We start from the raw sequence: 27,185 nt of genomic DNA on the forward strand, positions 1-27,185 counted from the left end.
CCGGTACCTCTAAAGGTTGCAGCTTACCATAAGGCATTTGATGATCGGCTTTCACTTGAAGACAAGTAAGACACTTGTGCACATACTTAACTATATCCCTCTTCATTCCCGGCCACCAATAGTCTTTCCTTAAATCTCTATACATTTTCGTAGCACCGGGGTGAATCGAATATTTAGATTTGTGAGCTAAGTCAAGGAGCTCACTTCTAACACCACTTTGCAAAGGTACCCAAATTCTCCCATATCTAAGTCTTAATCCACGAGAATCTACCACAAAATCATCAACTTGCCCCTTGATCCTTTCTTTTCTCACGTTTTCGGGCGATAATGCTTCACCTTGTGCAACATGAATATCATCAAATATTTGAGGTGATATTACCATGGCCAAACTCGTTATCTTAATCGGTTGATGACTCGACTTCCTACTAAGAGCATCCGCTACCACGTTCGCTTTTCCGGGGTGATATAAGATCTCACAATCATAATCTTTCACCAAATCGAGACCTCTCCTTTGCCTATCATTCAGATCCCTTTGATCAAATAAATATTTTAAATTCTTATGATCGGTATAAATGGAAAACTTAACACCATAAAGATAATGACACCAAATCTTTAAAGCAAAAACTACGGCCGTCAATTCTAAATCATGCGTAGGATAACGTTTCTCGTGTTCCTTCAATTGTCGGGAAGCATAAGCTATGACCTTCCCATTTTGCATCAATACACACCCTAAGCCTTTCTTAGAAGCATCACAATAAACCGTCATGTTCTCATTCCCTTCCGGTAAAACCAATATGGGCGCTTGAACAAGCTTCTCCTTAAGGAGTTGAAACGCTTGTTCTTGCTTTTCTTCCCATTTCCATGGCACACTTTTACGAGTCAACTTGGTGAGTGGGGTGGCTATTCTAGAAAAATCTTGTATAAACCGTCGATAATACCCCGCTAAGCCTAGAAAACTCCTAACCTCGGTAGGATTCGTAGGTGGTTCCCATCTCATAATTGCTTCTATCTTTACCGGATCAACACAAATACCCTTCTTATTAATGACATGACCCAAAAATTGAACTTCACGAAGCCAAAACTCGCATTTAGAGAACTTAGCAAACAACCTTTCTCTTCTTAAAGTCTCTAATACTTGTCTTAAATGCACCGCATGTTCCTCTTCATTCTTAGAATATACCAAAATGTCATCAATGAATACAATTACAAATCTATCAAGCATCGGTCGACAAACTCTATTCATCAAATCCATAAACGCGGTCGGAGCATTTGTTAACCCAAACAGCATAACCACAAACTCATAATGACCATACCTCGTTCGAAAAGCCGTTTTAGGAACATCTTCTTCCCTCACTTTCAATTGATGGTAACCCGACCTTAAATCTATCTTTGAAAAGAAACTTGCACCTTGTAGTTGATCAAACAAATCGTCTATCCTCGGCAACGGATACTTATTCTTAATAGTGACCTTATTCAATTCTCTATAATCAATGCACATTCTCATAGTTCCATCCTTCTTTTTCACAAATAAAACCGGAGCTCCCCATGGTGAACTACTGGGACGTATAAAACCTTTATCTATCAAATCTTGTAATTGAGTCATCATTTCTCTCATCTCCGACGGGGCTAATCGATAGGGAGCTTTGGCAATTGGCATGGCCCCGGGTATCAAATCTATTCTAAACTCTACCTCTCGTTCGGGAGGTACACCGGGCAATTCACTTGGAAACACATCCGGAAACTCGTTAACTATCGGTACATCATCTAATTCAACAATTTTTTTCGAATTATCAACAACATGTGCCAAAAACGCACAACATCCATGAGACAAAAATCTTTTAGCCCTAGCATACGTGCATATAGGAATAGTACGCCTAGCTCGCTCCCCATAAATCCATATAACTTTCCCACTTGGCGATTGAACTAACACAATTTTCTTACGACACAAAATTATCCCTTCATTGTCATCTAACCAATCCATACCCACAATTACTTGAAATTCCCCCATATGCATGGGTATTAAATCAATGACAAACTTTTCATCATCCAAAACAATTTCACACCCCTTAATGATACTATATACCATCACGGTTTTATTATCCGCTATTTCAACCTCTAATGGGTGTTCTAACATACTTGGGGTCATATTAAAATGCTTACAAAAAGAATACGATACAAACGACCGCGTAGCACCGGAATCAAACAAAACATGCGCAGGTAAAGAGTTTACAATAAAGGTACCTGACACCACATTTTGGGACTCCTTCGCTTCGAGTGCGGTAATCTGATGAGCTCGGGCCCTTGGTCGGCTATCACTAGTCTTCGGTTCCTTCTTAACCTCTTTCTTAACGCTACCACTAGCTAAATCCTTCTTGTATTCTGGACATTCGGCTTGAAAGTGACCTTTCTCAAAACAATAATAACATTGCTTACCTTTCTTAGGACATTCGACGGCCCTATGACCCGGCTTCCCGCAAGAGTAACAATCAGTGGTACCCGCTTTACATTCACCCGTATGATTCTTACCACACCTAGTGCACGACTTGGCTTCTTTCCCACCGCTCTTACCCGATACAAAACTCCCTTTTGACTTGTGCGGGGATTCGGAACCAAACTTACCCTTCTTTGGACTAACATTATTCATCGCCTTAGAGTCTTGATCTAACTTTCGCTTAAACGCCGCCTTCTTCCTAAGTTCATGCTCTCTAACAAGTGCTCTATTCATCATTTCGGCTAAGGTCTTATAAGTGCTCTTGTCGATAAATTCACTTATCTCGGGATTCAACTTTTCATGATAATGATCCATCATCAACTTGGGACTTGACACAAAGTCCGGACAAAAACGAGACTTATCATTGAACTCGGCATTAAACTCGGTCACCGATTTACTTCCATGCTCTATATTCATAAACTCGGATTTCAACCTACTAACCTCGGCGGGTGGAGCAAATTGGGTCATAAACATTTCACGGAACTTGTCCCATGAGAAACTTGTAGCCACGTCTCGCCCATGAGACTTAACTATGAAATTCCACCACTCATAACCACTACCCTTCATTTGATGAGCCGCATAAATTACCTTTAAATGCTCGGGGCATTCACACAACATAAAAGTTTCTTCAATCTCATCGATCCATCTTTGACTAACAATTGGGTCAACCTTACCATGAAACTCCGGGGGATGGCAATTTGCAAAGTTCTTATATTCAAATCGATCATCCTTCCTTCTTGGGGCTTCTACCTCTTCTTGTCTTACCCCACTTCCCCCTTCGCCTCTTAAAGTAGGGTTATTAGCAATAAGAGTCTTTAACTTCTCGTCTAATTGATCGTTTATCATTGTCTTGATCTTTTCTAACAAGGTTGGGGTATAACGTATCAAGGCTTGCCCTATTTGCCCCGAAATGTCATTTGGCATGTTAACTTCTTCGGGTTCATTTTGAGAGTCTTCAATAGACTCCATGGATGGGGTGTGGACGTACTCGTCGTCCTCCTCATTACCTCTATTCGGTGATACAATAGCCATTCTGAAAATTACATTCAACTCGTTAGTTCAAATACCTACATCATCATCATAACCAAACAAATCGAAAGAATTCCTAACTCGATTCACCATGACCATAGTAGACGTTCATGTGTACTAAAATGAAGTAATAACAATGGCCTGTTGTTATTACACCATTCCATTACACATTTAATCTACTAAGAAATCATGGCTAACGAGTATCAAACTCCTTACATAAACCAATCATAATCTCAATCATTAAACTACAAGTCTCGTCAACGACTCTACCCTATGGAGCATGGCACAACTATTCGACCTTAACACTTATGCAAGTCCTAAACCGCTTATCATTTCATAACAATGGTTTAAGCCTAGATAATCCCTATCGTGGGTTATCCAAGTCCCTTAAACCACAGCTCTGATACCAACTTTTAACGCCTTAGAACGAGTAAATTTTTTTTTTTTTTTTAAAATCAAGTCATTGCCCAGACAAGGCATATGCCGCGGCGCGGCCTGCTTTGTCGCGGCGCGACCTTAAACTGGAAAAATAACCCTTCTTAACCCAAGTTCTGTTACCAAAATGTGACCATTGTCGCGGCGCGGAGCCCTTTTCCGATGCGCGACACAACACGTGTCCTGAATCTGATCTGTAACAATTTCTCAAAGCCACAAGTTTTACAATTTCAACAACCGAAATCCTTTGTATCATCAATATACATGAACCAGATTTAGTAAACCAGATTCTAAACATCATTAAACATCACAAACATCAATTATACATCGAAGACATGTTTTCACATTTCAAATCATTATTTGGTCCCAAAGGTTAGACAAAAACATAAATGACACATTCAAAATACTTGGCGTTGATAAGCGGTAACCATAGAGCTTGATTACAAAAGAGACTTGCAATACCACTTACTCTAGTGCCAATGCTCCGCTAACACTTCAAACGGGTTCTTTCCCTTCCCGATGACCTTTAGTTCCTAAAACATGAAACAACACGGGGGTAAGCTTTTACACTTAGTGAGTTATAGGCAAGTAATTTAAAACATAAAACACTGGGCATAAGATCACAATACTTATCCTTCAACCTAACGATTGCTTGCTTACTTTCGGATCCGATTCTTTCTTACCATAGACATGACTTACTAGGCCGACCCTAGTAATCATGCCTAAGCTAACCATAGGCATACTCATATGCCTAAGCTATCATAATCACATTTCATAGTCATATCATACATAGACACTTAATGTGTCTAAGCTAAAACATACCATAGACAAGATTACTAGCAATGTAATAACCTTGCCTAAGCTAAACACCAACCATAGATACAATTATTAGGCGAACCCAATATTTCTATCTAAGCTACACAACTAGTGCGCTTAGTCGTTACTCTCTTGCACGGATGCAATCCGAGAACACTAAGCCACTCTTGACCCGCCCATTTTACCCCCTATAAACTCACCTTGCTTAAACGAATTTCCTTGATCACTTGTAGCCTCTTTACCTTGATTAGCACCTATACATGAGCTAATCCCATTAATCATACAACTCAATTAAAAATCACAACTTTCATAAATTTTCACATCTTCATATACTTACACATTTACTTAACCCCCTAATTACAACAAACACACATATATCCTTTGATCTCATCTTTTCTAAAACAACAACATTATCAATTCAACATCATTTCTTTAAACATTTAAACCTCTAGTTCATTTCTTATTGACATAACATGCAATTTCTTCAAATCCTTCTTTAAACATCAAAATGTGCATAATTCCATTTCCATTACAAGTAACCCTAAATCATCAACTATCCAAATTTCATAACTTATAACAACAACAACAATTTATACACAAACATTCTTCTTCAAAATTACTAGTTAGAACACATAAACTTTTCATTGAGGCATTTTAACAAACACTTGGTGTGCATGACTAGAAATTAAGGTAGAACATCACCAAAATCACCATATTCATACCATAAACTCATAATGCAAGTTCATACATGAATCTACTTCCAAAATCATTAACAAATTCATTCTAACTCATACAAATGTGCACAATTCAACAAATCAACAACTTCTAAGCATAAAGCTCATCATAAACACTCAATATTAGCAATACTTAGACATAAAACTTTGTCTTTTAGAGTTCAAGAACCCTAATTGTGCACAAAGAAGATGAAATTGGAAGATTAAAGCTTGCTAGGGTGATTGAGATGTCTTATATTTCACTAATTCAAGCTTGCATGGTTATAATTTTAACAATTGATGGATCCTCCTCTTCCCCTTGCCAATGTCGATATACACACACACACATATAAACTCTCTGTATATTTTTACAACTGATGAAATGAATTATCGGTATTAATTTTTCTTTTATTAAAATGACTTTGCTTATTTACACTTTCTACCCTCCCCACCATATTTCTAATTAGGGAAGTCCTTAAATATAATATTGCACCATTAGTCCTTCCTAACTTAACCAACAAACTTAACTCTTGCCTATTCTAAAATAAAATAACCTTTACCATTTAATTTCTTAGCAATAAAATTCACATAAAATAATACCTTAAATAATTGGGATGTTACATGACGTGACTTATATTGTGTTTGTTAATAAAGTCTTCCGCTGTGTATTTAAAAAAAAAAAAAAATGGCCGGTGTTACAGGTTTCGAGAACCAAATCCAAGTGAAAGCTAATGGTACACGGTACTTTGGCAACAGAATTTGGGTTCCTCGCTTCGGTAATCTCCGTGAACTAGTCTTGGATGAAGCGCATAAGACTAGGTATTCTATTCATCCGGGTTCCAGTAAGATGTACGACGATGTGAAGGAATTCTACTGGTGGACTAATATGAAAGCCGACATTGCTACTTATGTTAGTAAGTGTCTCACTTGTTTGAAAGTCAAGGCTAAACATCAAAAGCCTTCTGGTCTGTTGACACAACCCGATATTCCGCAGTGGAAGTGGGAATGTATCGCTATGGACTTTATTACTAAATTGCCCAAGACTTCTAGTGGCAATGATACTATATGGGTCATAGTAGATCGTCTTACTAAATCTGCTCATTTCTTACCGATCAAGGAGACCGACAAGATGGAGAGGTTGTCACAACTGTATATCAAAGAAATTGTCTCTCGTCATGGTGTTCCTATATCAATCATATCCGATCGCGACAGTAGATTCACTTCCAGATTCTGGAAATCCTTACAAACTGCTCTTGGAACTCAACTCAACATGAGTACTACTTATCATCTGCAAACCGATGGTCAAAGTAAATGAACCATTCAAACATTGGAAGATATGCTTCGCGCTTGTGTTATCGACTTCGGCAAAGGCTGGGATAGACATTTGCCTTTGGTTGAATTCTCTTACAATAATAGTTACCACTCAAGTATTAAGGCTGCACCTTTTGAGGCCTTATACGGACGAAAATGTAGATCCCCACTGTGCTGGGATGAATTAGAGGACAAACAGTTAACTGGTCCTGAAATCATACACGAGACAACCGAAAAGATAGTTCAGATTAAGAAACGAATAGAAACTGCCCGCAGCCGACAGAAGAGCTATGCTAATAAAGGTCGGAAAGATTTGGAATTCCAAGTTAGTTACAAAGTCATGTTGAAAGTATCCCCTTGGAAAGGCGTCGTTCGTTTTGGTAAACGAAGCAAACTAAGTCCGCATTTTGTTGGACCCTTCAAGATTACTGAAAGGATCGGACCCGTGGCTTATCGATTAGAATTACCTGCTGAACTTAGCAGCGTACATTACGTATTTCATGTCTCGAATCTTAAAAAGTGTCTCGCTGATGACACTCTCGTTATTCCTTTAGATGACATTCGCATTGATGATAAAATGCACTTCATAGAGGAACCCGTAGAAGTCATGGACCGATCTGCTAAACGCTTAAAACAAAGCACCATACCTATTGTTAAGATCCGTTGGAATTCACGACGTGGCCCCGAGTATACCTGGAAACGTGAAGACCAAATGAAACAGAAATATCCCCATCTCTTCTCAACCGCTGATGCATCCGAGAAGTCTGCCTAAAACTTCGGGACGAAGTTTTTTATTAACGGGGAGGTACTGTAACAACCCTCACTTTTCGACTTCTAAATTACTGAATTAACCCTAGGGTTATATGTCTGACTATATGTATTAAGGGTTGTTATATACAATTAAATATTGACTGAATAGTAATTTTTAGTCAACAATGTACGCTTAAATAAATAATATATTAATAATTTATATAATTTGACATAATTTAACTAAGTATATAAACTTTGTATCACTTTTATTATTTAGTTAATGTATTATATATTTAACTATATAATAAATCCAATTATATATAAATGTAATAATATTTACAAACTTACTAAAACTATAGTTTAATAATTAAAATTATAATTATTATTAAAAATACAAAATACCAAATTATTTATTATTTTTATGCAAAATTTGTATTTATAAATTAAATAAAAATAAAATAAAAATAAAATAAAATAAAATATTATTGACAAATATTCTTAGAAAAGTATTAAATCAATTTGTTTATTTATATAAAAAAATAATCCTTAAAATAAAAAAATAAATAGAAAAATAAAAAAATAAAAAAATAAATTACTTTTTAATTAAAAATTGTAATGGAAAAACTACTTTTATTATTTTATTTTGTGCATTATCCCATGACTTAACATCTAATACTTTTTAATTTTAAAATCCCAGTAAGAATTAAAATATTTCTTTTTCTTTTAATTATTTTATTCTTTTACCTAATTTTTTCAAGTATAAATACCCCTCATTTCTCATTCAAACTCACACCAAAATTTCTCTCATTCTCTCTTTGAAGAATTACTACTAGTAAGTATTCTTTTCTTACTTTTTATTTTTTTTACTTTTTACTTTTTACTTTTTTACTTTTTACTTTTTACTTTTTACTTTTTACTTTTTACTTCGGTTATTATTTTTACCGAAACATGTAAATAATGTTATAAATTATATGCAATTAAAAATAAAATAAATAACATGTATACACTATTACTATTACTAGCACCTATAACCTACTACTTATATTGTAACATAAAAACATTTTGGAATATGTATTAGAGATGTATAGATCTTCGAACTTTCTTGACGAATGGTTTCTATGAGATTCTAGGCAGAGGGTTTGGATTTCCGATTTAAAGGGTCCTATGGCTCAAGCCCCTAGATCTAAATTAGCCATTCGAAGGGAAGGGGTGATTGGAAGCTTATCTAATACGGCAAGTATCCTAAAATGGAAAACACTGATAAAAGTAGAAACTCTCTAGTCATAGAAACTTAGTAAAATAAGAAACTTTCTAAAAATGAAAACTTTATAAAAATAGTAACTTACTAGGAATAGAAACTTAGTAAAACAAACTATACTTAAACACATACTTAAACTTAAACATGGGCAAAACACTTAACTACTCTTAAATGTCAATAGGTTGACTTTCCTGCTCACTCGTTCAACTCTTTATTCCGAGGAATAACTCTCTCTCTACTTACTAAGGTGAATTCATAGCCCCTCTTTAATTGCTAGCAAACTTACTTACTTTTACTTGGGGTGAGACACATGCTGTTTTTACTTTTTACACTTTAGACACAAGTACCAAACTGTTAAACTATGCTATACCCGGCTATGTCCGACTAAGTCCCTACAGTGATATTTTTAATTGCTGCGGCATGCTTAATTATTGGGGGTAGGCCTATCGGGAGTAACGTCTCCGATACATTTGACCAAGTCATTGTATTACTTAATAATGAAATTAAACCGACAAGGACAGACACAACTTGTCATGGGGCAAAACTTGAACGTTTAGTCTAAATATCACGCATTGGCATAACTTTTTGATCCTGCCAGAGATCAACTTTACAAACTAAATCTTGTGGTCTAAAACAACGGTCAAACTTTTGTTAAACCTATGAACTTCACTCAACCTTTTGGTTGACACTTTAGCATGTTTTGTCTCAGGTGATGTTTGATTCAAGCTTACTTATCTACTGCTTATGTGATGCTACTTGGACATAGGATCAAGAGATTATCGCATTTATTACTATTACATTTAAACATTTACTTTACTCCTTTGTAACGACATTTCATTTTCCGCTGCGTACTCCATAAATTTTAACTTTCTCATTTAGTATTGTTCTCGTTATTATAATATGTTGGTATATTTTGATATTAAGTCACATTTCGCCCAGGCCCTAACTGGGGGTGTGATACTAACCTCGAATTGAGAGACAAGTATGTTCAAATGTTTGTGAGATATATTCTCCTCCTTGAGAGCCTCATCTTGGGCTACTCTGATCTGGCTGTTGAGGTTCGAATGAATGGTGATGTTCAGAGCCCTAACACGAAGAGGTGCCGTCCTCTCCTTTCGGCTCAAAGCGTCAGCTACAACATTGGCCTTGCCAAGATGATAACGAAGTTCACAATCATAGTCGTTGAGCGTCTCGATCCATCGACGCTGTCTCATATTCAGTTGCTTCTGATCGAAGATGTGTTGGAGGCTCTTGTGATCGATGAAGATAGTACTCTTAGTTCCATAAAGATAGTGTCTCCACAATTTGAGCGCAAAGACAACGGCTCCAAGTTAAAGATCATGAGTAGTGTAGTTCCACTCGTGAATCTTCAATTATCGGGAGGCATAAGCGATAACCTTTGATCGTTGCATCAGTACACAACCAAAACCACTCTTCGATGCATCACAATAAACAACAAAGTCGTCACTGCCCTCAGGAAGTGATAGGATAGGTGCGGTGGTTAACTTCTTCTTCAAATTTTGAAATGCTGATTCGTGTGCGGGTTCCCAAATGAGCTTCTTGCCTTTGTGAGTTAGTGCGGTCAAAGGACGCGCAATCAGAGAAAATCCTTCAATGAACCTTCGGTAGTAACCGGCGAGACCTAGGAATTGCCAAATATGAGTCGGAGTAGTGGGGGTCTCCCACTTGCTGATGGCTTCAATCTTGGCGGGGTCAACTTTGATACCCTGGTCGCTCACAACATGACCCAGAAACTGGACTTCCTTCAACCAAAATTCACACTTGGAGAATTTGGCGTAAAGTTGCTCTTGCCTCAAGAGTTCAAGTACTAGTCGGAGGTGTTGCTCATGCTCTTCTTCGCTCTTAGAGTAGATGAGGATATCATCTATGAAGATGATAACAAACTTATCCAAGTACGGCTTGTAGACACGATTCATGAGATCCATGAACACGGCAGGTGCATTTGTCAAACCGAATGGCATCACGAGAAACTCATAATGACCATAACGGGTCCTGAATGCAGTTTTCATCACGTCACTTTCCTTCACCCTCAACTGGTGATAACCGGATCGTAAATCGATCTTTGAGTAAACGCTCGATCCTTGTAGTTGATCAAAAAGATCGTCAATTCTAGGAAGAGGATACCGATTCTTGATTGTCAATTTGTTGAGTTCACGGTAGTCGATACACATACGGAAGGATCCATCCTTCTTCTTCACAAACAACACGGGTGCGCCCCAAGGTGAGAAACTTGGTTGGATAAATCCTCGATCTAACAACTCTTGTAGTTGACTCTGTAATTCTTGCATCTCGGAAGGTGCGAGTCTATAAGGTGCGCGAGCTACAGGTGCAGCTCCTGGTACTAAATCAATTTGAAACTCTACTGCTCTCGGCGGTGGTAATCCAGGCAATTCTTCAGGGAAGACATCGGAAAATTCGTTCACAATTCGAACGTCGTTCACACTCTTCACCTCGGTTTCTACCGTTTTCACATGCGCTAGGACAGCAAGACGTCCCTTCTTCATAATCTTTTACGCTTTCATGCAACTAATGAGGTTCAACTTCGAGGTACATCTCTCTCCATAGATAACCAATGGCTCGCCATCTCCTTGTGGTATACGAAGAGCTTTATCTCCACAGATAATATCGGCCCTTATTTTGCTCAACCAATCCATACCAAGGATCACGTCAAAACTTCCCAGTTTGATGGGTATCAAATCAATTTCGAAATCTGCACCAGCTATGTTGATAATAGCTCCTCGACTGACATGGTCAACTTTCTCAAGTTTTCTGTTGGCGACCTCGACAAGCATACTCTCTTTTAACGGGACTAACGACCAATTAATCTTTTCGCAAAAATGTCTACATACATAAATTCTATCCGCACCAGTATCAAACAAGACAGAAGCTAAAAGATTGTTGATTTTGAATATACCTGTCACCAAGTCGGGGTTTTCGCGTGCGTCCCTTGCATTAACATTGAAAGCTCTAGCGCGCGGTGGTCCACCATCTTTTCGCTTATTTGGACACGCATTTATGAAATGGCCTGTCTGTCTGCATTCGTAACACTTCCTTGGCCCTGTGGGGGTCGGCTTCCCATTCAAAGTGGTGACCTTGCAGTCTTTACCAACATGCCCAGACCGTTGGCACTTCTCACAGACAACATTGCAATACCCAATGTGGTGTTTGTAACACCTCTTGCATTGTGGTAAGGTTCCCTTGTAGTTTGGGTTGGGGTTGGTGTTGTTGTTGGGGTTGAGGTTTCCACCGTTGTTGTTTCCTCTGAAACCCTCATGTCGTTTCACCGGGTTCTGTTCATAGTTTCTTCCCCTATTGTTGTTATTGTTGTTGTTGTTGTTGTGGTTATCCCATTTGCGCTTCTCACTAGTACCCGCTTCAGACTTAGTTTTCTCCGATTCATCAATGGTTATTTGATTCATTAAAGTATGCGCCATGCCTATCGCTTCTGGGACATTTGGTGGTTTGGACGAGGTGACGTTACCCTTGATGGACTTAGGGAGTCCCCAAAAGTATCTCTCCATACGCTTGAATTCTGGGGTGACCATTGTCGGACACATCAGGGCTAGTTCCAAAAATCTCCTGGTGTAACCATCAAGGTCGTTCCCAACGGCCTTTAACTGTATGAACTCCATTTTCATCTTTTGTATCTCGGTTCTCGGACAATACTCCTCAATCATGGCACACTTAAATTCTTCTCATGGCATAGCATACGCCTCATCAATGCCTTGTGCCTGTGCCATTGTGTTCCACCATGTGAGCGCGCCGTCAGACAGCGTGCAAGAAGCAAATTTGGTTTTGTTGTCCTCTGAACAGTTGCTAACTCAGAATACTGATTCAAGTTTCTTGAACCATCTAGTGAGACCAACCGGTCCCTCAGTACCGCTGAAGTTATGTCTTTTACAGCTCTGGAATTCCTTGTAAGTACACCCATTGCGAATGGGTTGAATAACCGGTGGTGGTGGCGGTGGTGGTGGAGCTTGGGGTTGCATTTCCGCAATGGCTGCAGCTACCCTTTCGGCAATCATCTCTTCGATTTGGGCGGTGGTAGGTGTTGATCGTCCGTTGGCCATGATGTTCTAAACAAAATTTTTGACTCAAGTCAAAATCTAGTATTCAAATAGTAATAATATAGTATATAGTAACCAACATGGAATCAAAACATCACATGTTTATTAAGTAATGCAATCCAGGTACAAATACTACAGAATCATCGCACAGTAATGTAAATAGAACATCGTGCAAGAATTAAATAACGCAAAGTTCCATTAATAATAATAAGTTGCATACATCTGAATAAGTCCGTACAATACATAAGTGAAACATAAAACTACAACTAGATTACATAATGAAATCTAAATACAAAAGCCCTACGGTGAAGGTGGGTGAAGGATGTCCATAACATGAGCCATCTGGTCCTCTAGCTCAGCAACTCGAGCTCGGAGGATCTCCACCTCCCTTGTCAATTCCTCGACAGTGGGAGATGGTGGGGCAGGTGGTGCTGACGGTGCGGGTGGTGCAGACATTACATAACGGGGTGCAGATGTTCCGGCTCCAGAAATAGTCAATACGTAATGGGGTGTCTTACGCACTTGTGGGTCGGCAGGGTACGGCACAAGCCGCTTACGAGCAGTAACCCTACGATGCCGACCAAATGCGTCAGTGAAAGCACGACCTCCATTCACCCCTGGAATGACGGTGCCATCAAAACAGTACCGCTTCTTCGGCGGGGTGGAGGGTGCATGTATAGGTACATCAGCAGGGTCCTCATCATCACTGGAGTCGTCTGAGGAGGTGTCGTCGGATGAAGCATCAGTGGATGACGGGTCGTCCGAATCATGTGGTGGCTGTACGGGTGGCTGAACTGGCCGTCCTTGAGCGGCCATCATCTGTCTGTACCTAGCAGGTCCGATCGGAATGAGACATCCATCAGGGGCGCGTCGACACCAATGGCGATACCGGTTACGGAAAGGACCTTCCCCGAACTCCGCGGGAATCACAATCTCGCCGGAGCGGGGCTGTGATCCTGAAGGTCCGGGGGCAGATGCAGCTGGAATCTCCGAAGGGTCCTGGGCTCCGCTAGAAGTAACCACTGGGGCAGGCGCCTGGCTGCTAGTCCCGGAAGATGAAGCGACAGAGTCACTCGTGGGTAGCGGGATCGGGGTGTCTGCAGCAGCAGCAGGTGGGGTGGCTGACGAGTCTGAACTGCCCTAAATGATAGCAGGTGGAGTATCCGACATCTTAACAAGGAAAAATAAATTTTTCCATGTCAGTAAGTCATAAAGCAAGCACGTATTAGGCCAACAGTTTAAATCATGTATAACAATAAGTAGCATGGCAATAATAACGAATCGTACAGAAGTAGCATGCATTCGGAAGCAGGTAATATCATACAGTAGTGAAATCATGTAGTAGCATACTACATGTAGCAGTAAAAGTAAACAGCAGCATGTAGTAAGTTCAGCGGAAACAAGTAAACTAGCAAGTTGTAGATTAGTCCTATTAGTGAATCCTACTCAGGTCGGTCTTAGACTCACTAATGCAACCTAATTCCCTACAATCAATGCTCTGATACCAAATGTGATGCCCCGTACAAAACCATCGTGTACGAATCATCAACAACAGGATCATTACAAGGTTAAGTACTATATGCTGTAATAAAAGAAGTTGCATTCACGATAGAAAGATGACGTCATAATCGACATCAAATGTTTTACACCAACAGTATGCTTCTATGAATAGCAATCATGAATAAATGTATGTGACCCTTAGGTCGTTACAAAACATAGTTTCAAATGTACTAAAGTTTGAATGCAAGATAAACAGTTCATGCGGTGATAACACTAGAGCAGCGGGTGTCTACAGCAAGACTAGCATGACAGCGAAAGCAAATAACCTTAAGCACCTGAAAAAAACATGCTTAAAAACATCAACACAAAGGTTGGTGAGCTATAGTTTAAATATAACAGTATGTAAGGTAGGCCACGAGATTTCAGTGCTACAAAGAGCGTTTCAAAACAGTATGATAAGGTATATGTTAACCGTGGGCACTTGGTAACTAACTTAACGTTTATACCCCCTGAAAGTACACTTGGCAAGTCCGTATGTTTACGAAGTATTAAACACTCGTTAAATGCTAGCACTACTAGCCCGAGTGGGGATGTCAAACCCTATGGATCCATATCTAAGATTCGCATTCACCGGTTCAAAAACCAATGACTAAACGTTACTGAGTTAAAGGGAATGTTTCTGCCGTTATATAACCCACACATATATAAAGTTTAAGTACTCATGCCTAGTATGTAAAACATAAATTCTGCATGTATTCTCAGTTCCCAAAATAAGTTAAAGTAAAAAGGGAATGCTATAACTCACAATGATAAAGTAGCGGTAAAGTATGACTCGGGAAATAAGCAAGTGTGTAGGTCCGGGAAGTCCTCAACCTAAGTCAAATAGTACTAAGTCAGTAAATCGTCCGAAAAGGTTTAAAAGTATGTAAATAAAGTCTTAAGGGTCATCATCATTCATCATTAAACAAAAGGTGTAAAGTAAGTTTCGTTCATGAAAAGAGTTTAAAACAAGGGCTGAATTCGGTCAGTCACCACAGCCTCAATACCTAGTGAAATAAGGTGAGACCAGTGGCCATGGCTCCGTCTATGAGTCCTTTAAGTGTGGTAAAAATCCCAGAAGCAAAATCATCTTCGTTTGACCGTGGCGACGGTCTAAGTGCGAGTAGGTCAGAATTTTCAGCACAACGTTAAAAGGACATAGGGACGATCGGAGGGCCATAAATCCTAAACCGTAACTCGGATTAAGACGAGTCCTATATGAAAAGTTATCTACTCGAACAGAGATATCTGAAAATAATAATTACAGTAGCTCAGGTCGTACGGGTCAGACACAGAAACAGTAAAACAGTAGGGTCAGTAGGTTCCGGTGGTTCTTGGTGCTCGATGCTTATCATGGTTCTCATCCTTGATGCGTATAGCTTCAAGTGTACAACTTGTTGATGTGTTTGCATCATTTTCACCAAGGTTTGACCATCATAACCCAAGCGTAAGTCTAAGACATGAAGCACAACTCACTTAAGTGTTGCAAGTGTTTTGATAAACCAAAGTTACATCAAAGTCTTAGATCTAACACATACATAAACTTTAAAACTAATAATAAGTTACAAACTTGAAAGTGAACTTATGAAATCAAGATCTTAAGTTGTAGAACATAGTTCTTAGTTAGATATTGAAGATTCAAGACTCAAAAGTCTAGATCTAACATAAGTGTACAAAGTTATAAGTAAAGAAAGCTTACTTACATGTTCTTGAACTTTTAAAGTTAACTTTTGTTCAAGATAAATGAGATCAAAGTTAACAAGTAACACTTGACAAATTGTAACCAACAAACATGAATTTAAAGTGCATAATATGAAGAAGTAAACTAAGTAAACTAGTAACTAGTTCATGGGTTGTTCATACTTTAAAGATTCAAACCAAAGTTTGATCTTTAAGAAAGTAAACTTTAAAGTTTACTAACATGAATTACAAGTAATGATTTTCAACCATGAACTTACAATCTTTGAAACAATAAAGGTAGAACACAACTAGAAAGTTAGTTCTTGAGTATTCTTGTAAATACAAGATAAAAGAAGAATCAAACTAGAAAGTTTGCTTCTTAGTAATTAGTATGTAACAACAATAAGTAAGTAACAACAACAAGGAACTAGTAAACAAAACAACTACAAGTAAGTAACAATAACAATCAACAAAAGAATGATGATGAGAGCGTTGTTTGGTTCGGTTTTTAAGCCAATAAAAGAGGAAGAAGTGTTCATGATACTTACAATATTTAGAGAGAAAAAGAGAGTAAAAGAGTTGCAAGTATGAGAGTGTTTTTGGAATGAGAGAAAATGCAAGTGTTTCAAGTAGTCAAAAAAAAGAATCTCTCCTTTGTAAACACCCAAGGCCGACGGTTTGAGCAACCAAGAGGGGAAGGGCAAAAATCCACAAGTCACTAGCATGTAAAGCTTAAAAGTTTTAGTTAATATGGGTGCTTACATGGGGAAGGTGTGTAAGTAATATGTAACAAGATTCCATGACTAGTTAAACCATTTAGTTATGTTCTAAGGTAATACTTACAAGTAGTATTGGGCTAATAAGTCCACAAAAGATGTAGGGTGGGCTTCCAAGCCCACTAATCACTAATAAAGGCCCATGTTCCATTAATTAACAAGTAAATCCAATTAAAGCCCAAGTAATTAACTAATAACCATAGTTAATCAAAATGATTAATAAAACTTAATCATGAATGTAAATAATACTTGAAAATATTATTCGCGTAATGTACATGTGTCACAAAGACGTTTCGGGCATTTAAAGTCAAGTACGGGTAATCATGGCAACATGTAAATGTAATAACATACATTCGTTTAATCACACGTATTAATAATAATTATTATTAATAATTAACGTTGGAAAATCCAGGGTCGTTACAGATTTGGTTTATTAACGGTTAAGGGAATGGTTTATGATGGGGTTGGATGTAGTATAAAAACATAAGAAAAATATAGAAAGTGTGGATTGTTTGATCTTGATACTACGAAATAGAAATAGCAGAGAGATAAGGTGATTGGTAAATGTGGACACAAGGTTCTCAAATTTAGTTAAATAGAAATAGATAGGTTGTCTGCCATATGCATACATGTGTGTTGTACATAATGATAATAATAAATAAATATAATAATTAATATATAAAATTAAAACGTGCCTAAAGCTTAGCCGCCTATCAATTATTGTTTTAATTGGCTTCGTGCCCCGTTGTTACTCAGTGGCGGATAAAATAATAATCCCAGAAAAATTCCAAACTTTTAAATTAAATATATCTAATTATTTCACTCATTACCTGTTTGAAACCTGATCAAAATAGTTCGAAAATTAGTTATTTTCTGTTCCGATTTATATGTACGGAGTACTAATATTTAAACTTAAAAGGATAAAAATATTTTTAACAAATCTAGAATCTTCGTAATCAATTTACACTCCAATTTTTATTTTAATCTTTCATAACCATGTATTATATTTATATTAAAACTAACGAAACGTCAACCGAGTGTCACTGACGATTACTAAATAGGCTCAAGATCAATTACTTTTAATATATTCTCTTTCTAGATGCAAACAGTTTTAACTAGCAAGTTTTAACTTACTAAAATAAATATATTATATATTTTTAAACAATTAGATTTAATATAATTTGATATGTTTACAAGAACATTTAGATATATCTATATATTTATTTTAGTAGTTTCCATTACATCTCATATTATTTTACATATTTATTAAATCATATATTATATCAAATAATATTTCAAATTATTATTATTATTATATATATATATTTAAATATATGTGTATCTATTTACAAATAGTTGTTCGTGAATCGTCGAGAACAGTCGAAGGTCAATTAAATATATGAAACAGTTCACAATTTTTGAGACTCAACCTAACAGACTTTGCTTATCGTGTTAAAGATATTAAATCGTATCGAGTTTGGTTCAAAATTAGTCAAAATTTTCCGGGTCGTGACAGTACCTACCCGTTAAAGAAATTTCGTCCCGAAATTTGATTGAGGTGGTCATGGCTAACAATAAGAATGTTTTCATGACGAATAAGAGTTGACAAAATAGGGTTTTATCAACATTGAGTAATGTTAATAAAATAATTCGAGTATCCGAAGCGTACGCGTGAAGCTATCACAAAAGATCGAGATAGAGATTTAACTTTTGACGTAGTCATGGTGAATTTAGGAACTAAGGTGCGTCTTGACTTTTGACGTTGTCTTGGTTGAATTCCGGAATTCAAGAAATTTAATGAAATCTTCTAATCAGAAAGAAAATGTAATAGCACGATTTATTAACAACTGTTGGAATTACGGAAGAACATAAATATTAAGGAAATATTTCCGTGATATGCTTAGAAATTAAGTAGAATGAAAGAGTCGTGTAACATGGCACATGATTAGGGTAAGATCTGTGAATCATCATCACGTTCCATTAGAAATTCAGCATGACTTACTGTAATATAACCACGTTGGCCTGATGTCATTATATTATACTAACTCATGCTTCAATTCCCAACACTTCTCCAAAAACCATTCATAATTCAAACTCGAATTTTAAAGAAATTTAGAAACTAAAATAGTTTCCTTTATGATGTAATACAGATAGCACGAAGAAATAAATAATTTCGGACGAGAATATTTATGAAAATATCTTCAGAAATATCGAAGATATTTATGATGATATTTTGGAATTTCTAAGTTCGATGGTTGATGAAGAAAATTTTTTCGCAAGATTTTAACATGAGTACGGAGCAAGATATTCGTTGAAGATTTCATCGGATCTAGAATTACCTGGATTCTTTGAATATATGGTATGGTCCTTGTATTTGTCCTTGGTCTCCTTCGTAGTTAGCTCAATCCGTTTTTCAGTTCCAACTTTTCTGAGCTTTTCCAGCATACTATTCTTTATCATCAAACTTCCAATGATTAAGGTTATTTACGGTTGTCTATGGTTTCTGCTACTTCATTCAGCTTTTTCAATATTTAGAGTATTGATTTGTGACTGAGTGCTTTTCAGAATTTCAGAATGAGAGATCATAATTCTAAGAGATAAATGTCATACATATAACTGTTGATGTAGATATGCTGTGAGTTTTCAAAGTACTGATTGCTGATTCCCGGTAATTGGTATGGCAGTTCCCGTTACAAGATGCGGATGAGTATATAATAGGGTTTCAATAAATAAATATAATGATTTGTCAGAGAGATTTAAGCCAAGAAGCAACGAGGTTACTGGTACGTCTGCTGGTAATATGGTGGAATATAAAAGAATTCTCCGGTATCAAAAGGGTAATCGTATATATTAGGATTATAGTAAGGCTACTTCGAATGAAAAGTCAAAGTTGACTTGCTGGAGCTGTGACAAAATTGGCTACTTTGAAAAGGGATCACAAAGTTATTTTTGCTAATAAATGCCAAAGGATCTGACGCGGCTACGTGTTAAACTTATACTCAGTTGTCGAGAGTTTCTCAGGTGCATAACTATATGCATAAATCTTTCCTTTCGTAGATGAAGTGCGGTTGGTTCATCCTCCCGATTGAGGTGTTTTCAAGAATCATGAAAGATTTGAACGCAGATTGTAATCGTCAAGATGCAAATGAGGTTTAAAATGAAATCAAGTGGCAAACTTGAAGAATTGTTTAGTTCCATATGTTATAATCAATATTTTAATTCATTTTAATTGTCCAATGTCACTAGTCCACAGTCGATAGTCCACAGTTGACAGTCCAATAATTCATATATAATTTAATATATACTATTCGAATTAATTAATACGTATCGTGACCCGTGTACATGTCTTAGACTCGATCACAACTCAAACTATATATATTATTGTAGAATCAACCTCAACCCTGTATAGAGAACTCGATCATTACTGCATATAGAGTGTCTATGGTGATTCCAAATAATATATATATATATATATATATATATATATATATATATATATATATATATATATATATATATATATATATATATATATATATATATATATATATGCGTCGATATGATATGTCAAAACCTTGTATACATGTCCCGATATTTAAAGTGTGTAAAATAAATAACATAAAATAAATGACGATAAATAAAGTGCGTAAAGTAAATAACAGAAATTAAATGACAATAAATAAAATTGCAAGAATGTAAATTGCGATAAATAAAATGTAATCAGTTAGCTAGGAACAGTTAAATGGAACAGTTAGCGTGGATTCTTAACAAATTTTTTTTTCCGTAGTTAATTTGTTTGTTTCTATCAAATTTTTATTTCGTCAAATGTGTTCTTCATTAAGCCACTTGTTGGATTCTGATAAATCAAAATCCAAATATGAAATTGAATAAAAATGGTTATTCTGTGGTGAACAGATTCATATATTAGTAGATGTAAGTAGAATAGTAAATGACTTGTTGAATCAGATTCGAAGAATGTACAGTGTAACTTATTAATGTGAAATCTTAAATATTCTTCGGGTATTACCTACCCGTTAAAATATTTTCATCATTAACAGTTTGTACCAAAGAATTTTTAATTACAATCTTTATGAAAACATATATACATATATATTTTCTTCAGATGTAATCATGGATTTAATGAGTCAATATGATATTAGACTCATTTGATTTACCGTTAGAATAAAAATATATAATCTCTAAAACATTAGAGATTATATAATCGCCATGTCGAACGAAGATAAATGATGTAGAACAATTCGTGGAATGATAATTATACTCGAGGTACAGAATGAGATGTTGAGGCATGGATTGTTGATGGTACTGGTGCTGTTACTGATGGTACTGATGGTGCCGGTGATGTTGTTGAAGCTGGTACATTTTGCACTATATTTTCCAAGGCTACAACTCGGGTGCCAAGCTCGTTGACTTATTACTCCGGGATGATTGTCGGTAGGAACGATCGAATGAATAAGATTTAGAATTTTAGATAGAATATAATCTTGGCGAGAAATTCGGGAAATGAGAGATAAAATAGTATTACAAACAGGTTCGCCGGTAAGTGTTTCAGGTTCATCGCCAAGAGGTAAATTTGGTTGGTGGAAGGGATCACTTTCTTCGCGTCTCCATTGATTAAGTCGACTACGAACCCATCATATGAATTGGTTGATTCGTTCTGGTGACACTGCTTTCGGAGTTTAGGTGAAACTCCATATCGAAATAGCTGTCGGAATTATAGGAATTCGAACTGGTTGAGAATTCATATCGTACAATCAGATGAAGGATTTTTTGATAAGAAATAGATTATAGGATGTAGATTAGTACCCTGTAATACATACCTTACATATGCATATATAATACTAAAATCCCATAAGTTACGGAGGAATCTACGGAAGCTGTCAGGCAAAGGTAACAATAACAGATACGCTAAGATATGAATTTTGTCTATACACTATCGATGCAATAGTGGCAGTATGACGCATCTAAACTTAAGGATGATAAGCAAATGATTCCCTAAGAATGATAAGCAGGTAATTTTTGACACGAAATGATAAGCAAAACATTTGACATACAGACACGGTCGAAGTCCAGACTCACTAATGCATCTAAACAACTATCAGTTAGACACACTAATGCAAGACCTGGTTCGCTAAGACCACCGCTCTGATACCACATGTCACACCCCGTCTAAATTTTCCTGAACGAATACAATAACATCTGGTACCATTGCGATGAACGGACCTCTATATGCCATGAACGACTCTATGTAATATGAGCAAATGCACAGCGAAAGATTTCTTTCATACCTGAGAATAAACATGCTTTAAAGTGTCAACCAAAAGGTTGGTGAGTTCATAGGTTTATCATAACAATCATTTCAATATATTAATAGACCACAAGATTTCATATATGTATAAACGTTTTTAATAATCATATTCTAAGTGGTTGAGCACTTGGTAACCATACTTAACATTTAATCAACGTCGCATATTCCCTTTATTATGAAATCTCACTACACCGTACCAAGTGTAGTCACCAAAACGAAGTACTGTGCAACCGTTGAATACTGGTCGTCCAGCCCAGTTGGGGTTGTCAGGCCCGATAGATCTATCAACAGGATTCGCGTTTACAATACCCATGTAAATAGTAGTTACCAAGCTACAGGGAAATATGCCAGTGGTACAACTCAATGTAGAATATATTTTTAAGTACTTGTGTCTATTTCGTAAACATTTATAAAAGCAGCGCATGTATTCTCAGCCCAAAAATATATTTTGCAAAAGCAATTAAAAAGGGAGCAAATGAAACTCACCATACTGTATTTTGTAGTAAAAATACATATGACGACATTGAACAAATATATGGTTGGCCTCAGATTCACGAACCTATATCAGTTGCACATATATTAACACATATCCCAATTAATCAACTAAGTTTACTTATATTTTATAATTTATTAAAATTAGTATTTTTAAACATAGTTATTCTTATAATAAGTATATGATATATAATTTAATTAAAGTTTTATTAATATAATTGGTAATATATTAGTTAAAAACATATTAGTATCTTATATTAGTCGATTTGTAATATATTTTTATATAGATAATATTTGTTTAAAAATAATAATTATAATAATACTAAATATAATAATAGTAATGATAATAATAAAAATGATAATACTTTTAATGATCATACTAATAATAAACTGATAAAAATAATAGTAATAATAATAATAATAATAATGTTAGTAATGATAATTAAATAAAAAAAATATAATTGTACTTATAATGTTAATGAAAATGATAATTTTAATAAAAATACTTTTGTTAACAATAATAATTTCAAAAATGAAAATTTTAAGGATAATACTAATAGTAATATTAATAATAATAATAATGATAATAATAATAATAATAATAATGATAATAGAGGTATTTACTACCTTAAAAGCTTTTCCCTAAAAAAAAATGCCACAAGTCCCGCTCGAACCCGTGACCTCCCGCTCACACTCAAACACTCTGAAACCTTCCACCACCCATTCTTTTCTGTTGTATATTCGATTTTTTTTTATTATATAACCCATATTTTATCATTGAGCCTAACACACAAATTAATGATATAGTAGCAGCCCAACAGAGATCCTATCTCGGCCCAACAGTAGTACAAGCCCACTAAGTAACACAAGGAATTTATGGCCCAACAGATGAAAAGGGAAAGCCCGATTTCAAAAACAGATTAATAGGCTCGGTTGTTTTCCTCCACAATTAAAAGGGTTTTGTTTGCATACCCTACCACGAAACACGACAGGAGCAGAAAACAAAATCCTAGCAGCCCCTTTTAGCTGGAATTCGAACAAAACAAAAAAAAATGATAAAGGAAGCAGGTTCACTGTATCACCGTTTCATCATCATTTTTGTTTATCATTTATTCCTTCATCTCTTTCGTATGACATCAGTTATTTAACGAGACATTATCTAAAGACGACAGTAACAAAAGATGATATCAATCTTTTGGGTTTGGATGAGTTGCTGAACCGAAACAAACAAACAAATAAATAAGTTGACGGTTGTTTGTGGTTTCCACAGAAACAGAAAAATAAAACGCAGATGGTTTGGGTGTTTGGTGTTTAACGAAGGAAGAGGAAGAGAGAGAAGTGAGAGAGTGATAGAGGGAGTGGGACATGGCGGTTTTGGGTGGTTCTCGGTTGTGCTTGAAACAGGAACAATACAAATGGGTGGTGTTTGTTGAGCATGTATACCACGGTTTTAATGGTGATGATGATGGTGTTGGAGTGGCGAGTGGTGTCACGTGATTAGGGTGTTGTGAAGGTGACGGTTGAGTTGGGGTGATGAAGGTGATCGTGTTTTTATGGTGGCGGTTTGGTGTTCTATCTCGTAGGCCATATCAACAATCAAGATGGGTTTGTTGGTGATGATTATTGGTCGAACAAAATAAAAAGCATGTAGTGTGATCTGGTTTATTAACGGTTAAGGGAATGGTTTATGATGGGGTTGGATGTAGTATAAAAACATAAGAAAAATATAGAAAGTGTGGATTGTTTGATCTTGATACTACGAAATAGAAATAGCAGAGAGATAAGGTGATTGGTAAATGTGGACACAAGGTTCTCAAATTTAGTTAAATAGAAATAGATAGGTTGTCTGCCATATGCATACATGTGTGTTGTACATAATGATAATAATAAATAAATATAATAACTAATATATAAAATTAAAACGTGCCTAAAGCTTAGCCGCCTATCAATTATTGTTTTAATTGGCTTCGTGCCCCGTTGTTACTCAGTGGCGGATAAAATAATAATCCCAGAAAAATCCCAAACTTTTAAATTAAACATATTTAATTATTTCACTCATTACCTGTTTGAAACCTGATCAAAATAGTTCGAAAATTATTTATTTTCTGTTCCGATTTATATGTACGGAGTACTAATATTTAAACTTAAAAGGATAAAAATATTTTTAACAAATCTAGAATCTTCGTAATCAATTTACACTCCAATTTTTATTTTAATCTTTTATAACCATGTATTATATTTATATTAAAACTAACGAAACGTCAATCGAGTGTCACTGACGATTACTAAATAGGCTCGAGATCAATTACTTTTAATATATTCTCTTTCTAGATTCGAACAGTTTTAACTAGCAAGTTTTAACTTACTAAAATAAATATATTATATATTTTTAAACAATTAGATTTAATATAATTTGATATGTTTACAAGAACATTTAGATATATCTATATATTTATAATAGTAGTTTCCATTACATCTCATATTATTTTACATATTTATTAAATCATATATTATATCAAATAATATTACAAATTATTATTATATATATATATATATTTAAATATATGTGTATCTATTTACAAATAGTTGTTCGTGAATCGTCGAGAACAGTCAAAGGTCAATTGAATATATGAAACAGTTCACAATTTTTGAGACTCAACCTAACAGACTTTGCTTATCGTGTTAAAGATATTAAATCGTATCGAGTTTGGTTCAAAATTAGTCGAAATTTTCCGGGTCGTGACACCTTTGTTTGATTTTCTCGACCGAGAGGATTTCGATGAAGAAGAGGAACCCGTGAATGAGGAAGGTTCTGATGAAGAAGATTCTGATGATGAAAAGGGATCCGAGAAGGAGAAGGATTCCGAGGGTGAAGAAAAGTCTAAGGAACTGCTCAATACTAAACCAAGACCACAGGATCCGATTATACCTATCACTACACCTACTACCCTTACCGAATCACGTATATTGCCACCCACCAAGAATTCTAGTAAGCGTAAGATTACATTTAGTTCTCATGACAATGATACTACACGCAACTATGGCTCAAGTACTCCCCTACCTCGTGTTGTTCGTCACCGTTCTAATATACCAACTACTAGTGTTGCAAAGCCTTCATCATCCCCTACCGATGAAATTCGAGAGTTAAAGGAGATTGTTAGGACTTTGGTAGCCAGAGTTTCAGTGCTAGAAGAGGAACAAAAAGCCACAGCAGCCATCCAAGAAGACTATGAACGCCTTAGCGAAAAGTATGCTGACCTGCACGACGAGTTGGCCGCATTCAAAGAGCGTGTCGGACCAAGTTTTCTCCGTTTAGAGCGGAAATTTCCAGATGAAGATGACTCCGAGTGAGATCGAGTTTAACTTAACGTACGTTACCTATAGTACCTTGTTTCGTGCTAAGACTAGCAGACATGTTTCAGTATTTGTTTTGTGAGATATATTCAATCACTTCGAGACCTTTTATTGTACTTTCATACTTTGAATGCTATTCCTTCTATCTTATTCGTGCATGTGTCGTTGAAGGTTGATCATACTATTACTACTATTTATTTACACTAAGGTTATGTCATTTGGGCAGTTACACTAACGTTGATTTGAACTAAAACACGAGCGTCATACACTTCCTTTACATATTGGTATAGTATAGCGTACAGTCAACTCTGGAATTTTCTTCTTATAATATAAGTACAGCTCTGTTGCTTGAAATACACGTCAAAAATTTCGTAATAAAATCCCTTATAACTTATCCACATAACCGTCCCTAATGTTTTGAAGGAAAGTCGCATTGAATTAAACCCACATGACTGAATTTCTAAAATATTACAGCACTTATTTAATGTATAAGGAGCCTTGTCAATTTTTATAAAGTCACAGAAAAGTCATGCGAAGGTGAATTTTGGGTCTAAATTTATTGGTAATTCTTCCAATGGGTGAAAGTACACGTAGATTCTCGTTACATGCAATGGATTAACCGTACGTGTTTTGCTAATCTGAACTTGTGAAGTAATGTCAAAGTGAAAGTATAAGTCAGCGTAATGTAATGACCGGGATTATATTACGGTAACTTATATGGAAGTTTCGACAGCATGACATAAGGAATGGGAGGCTAGTCAAAGAAATTTTTCAAACTTTCACTGCTTATAAAATAAACATAATAGTCTCTGTTAACCCATCAATAATATATGTACATACCACCACTCATCACTAATGACCCCCACTTGCTACTACGTATCATTTGTTGATATATATTGAACATACCCATCATCTCATGTCGCAACTCCTTACTATATATCATTGCCAATCGCTATTCAACACTATTCCTCACCCCTAGTCGATTCAATCACCACTCGTTTCTGGTTTATTCCTATAACGTTGTTTCATCGACACTAGCACGTTATGCTATTTTGAACTAAGGAACACCCCAAATGGTGAGGAACATTAGAGCCATCATGTGAGATCTATGAATTGCGCAAGAAGGC

This window comes from Rutidosis leptorrhynchoides, chromosome 1 (genome assembly GCF_046630445.1).
Source record: "Rutidosis leptorrhynchoides isolate AG116_Rl617_1_P2 chromosome 1, CSIRO_AGI_Rlap_v1, whole genome shotgun sequence".
NCBI classification, from domain to species: domain Eukaryota; kingdom Viridiplantae; phylum Streptophyta; class Magnoliopsida; order Asterales; family Asteraceae; genus Rutidosis; species Rutidosis leptorrhynchoides.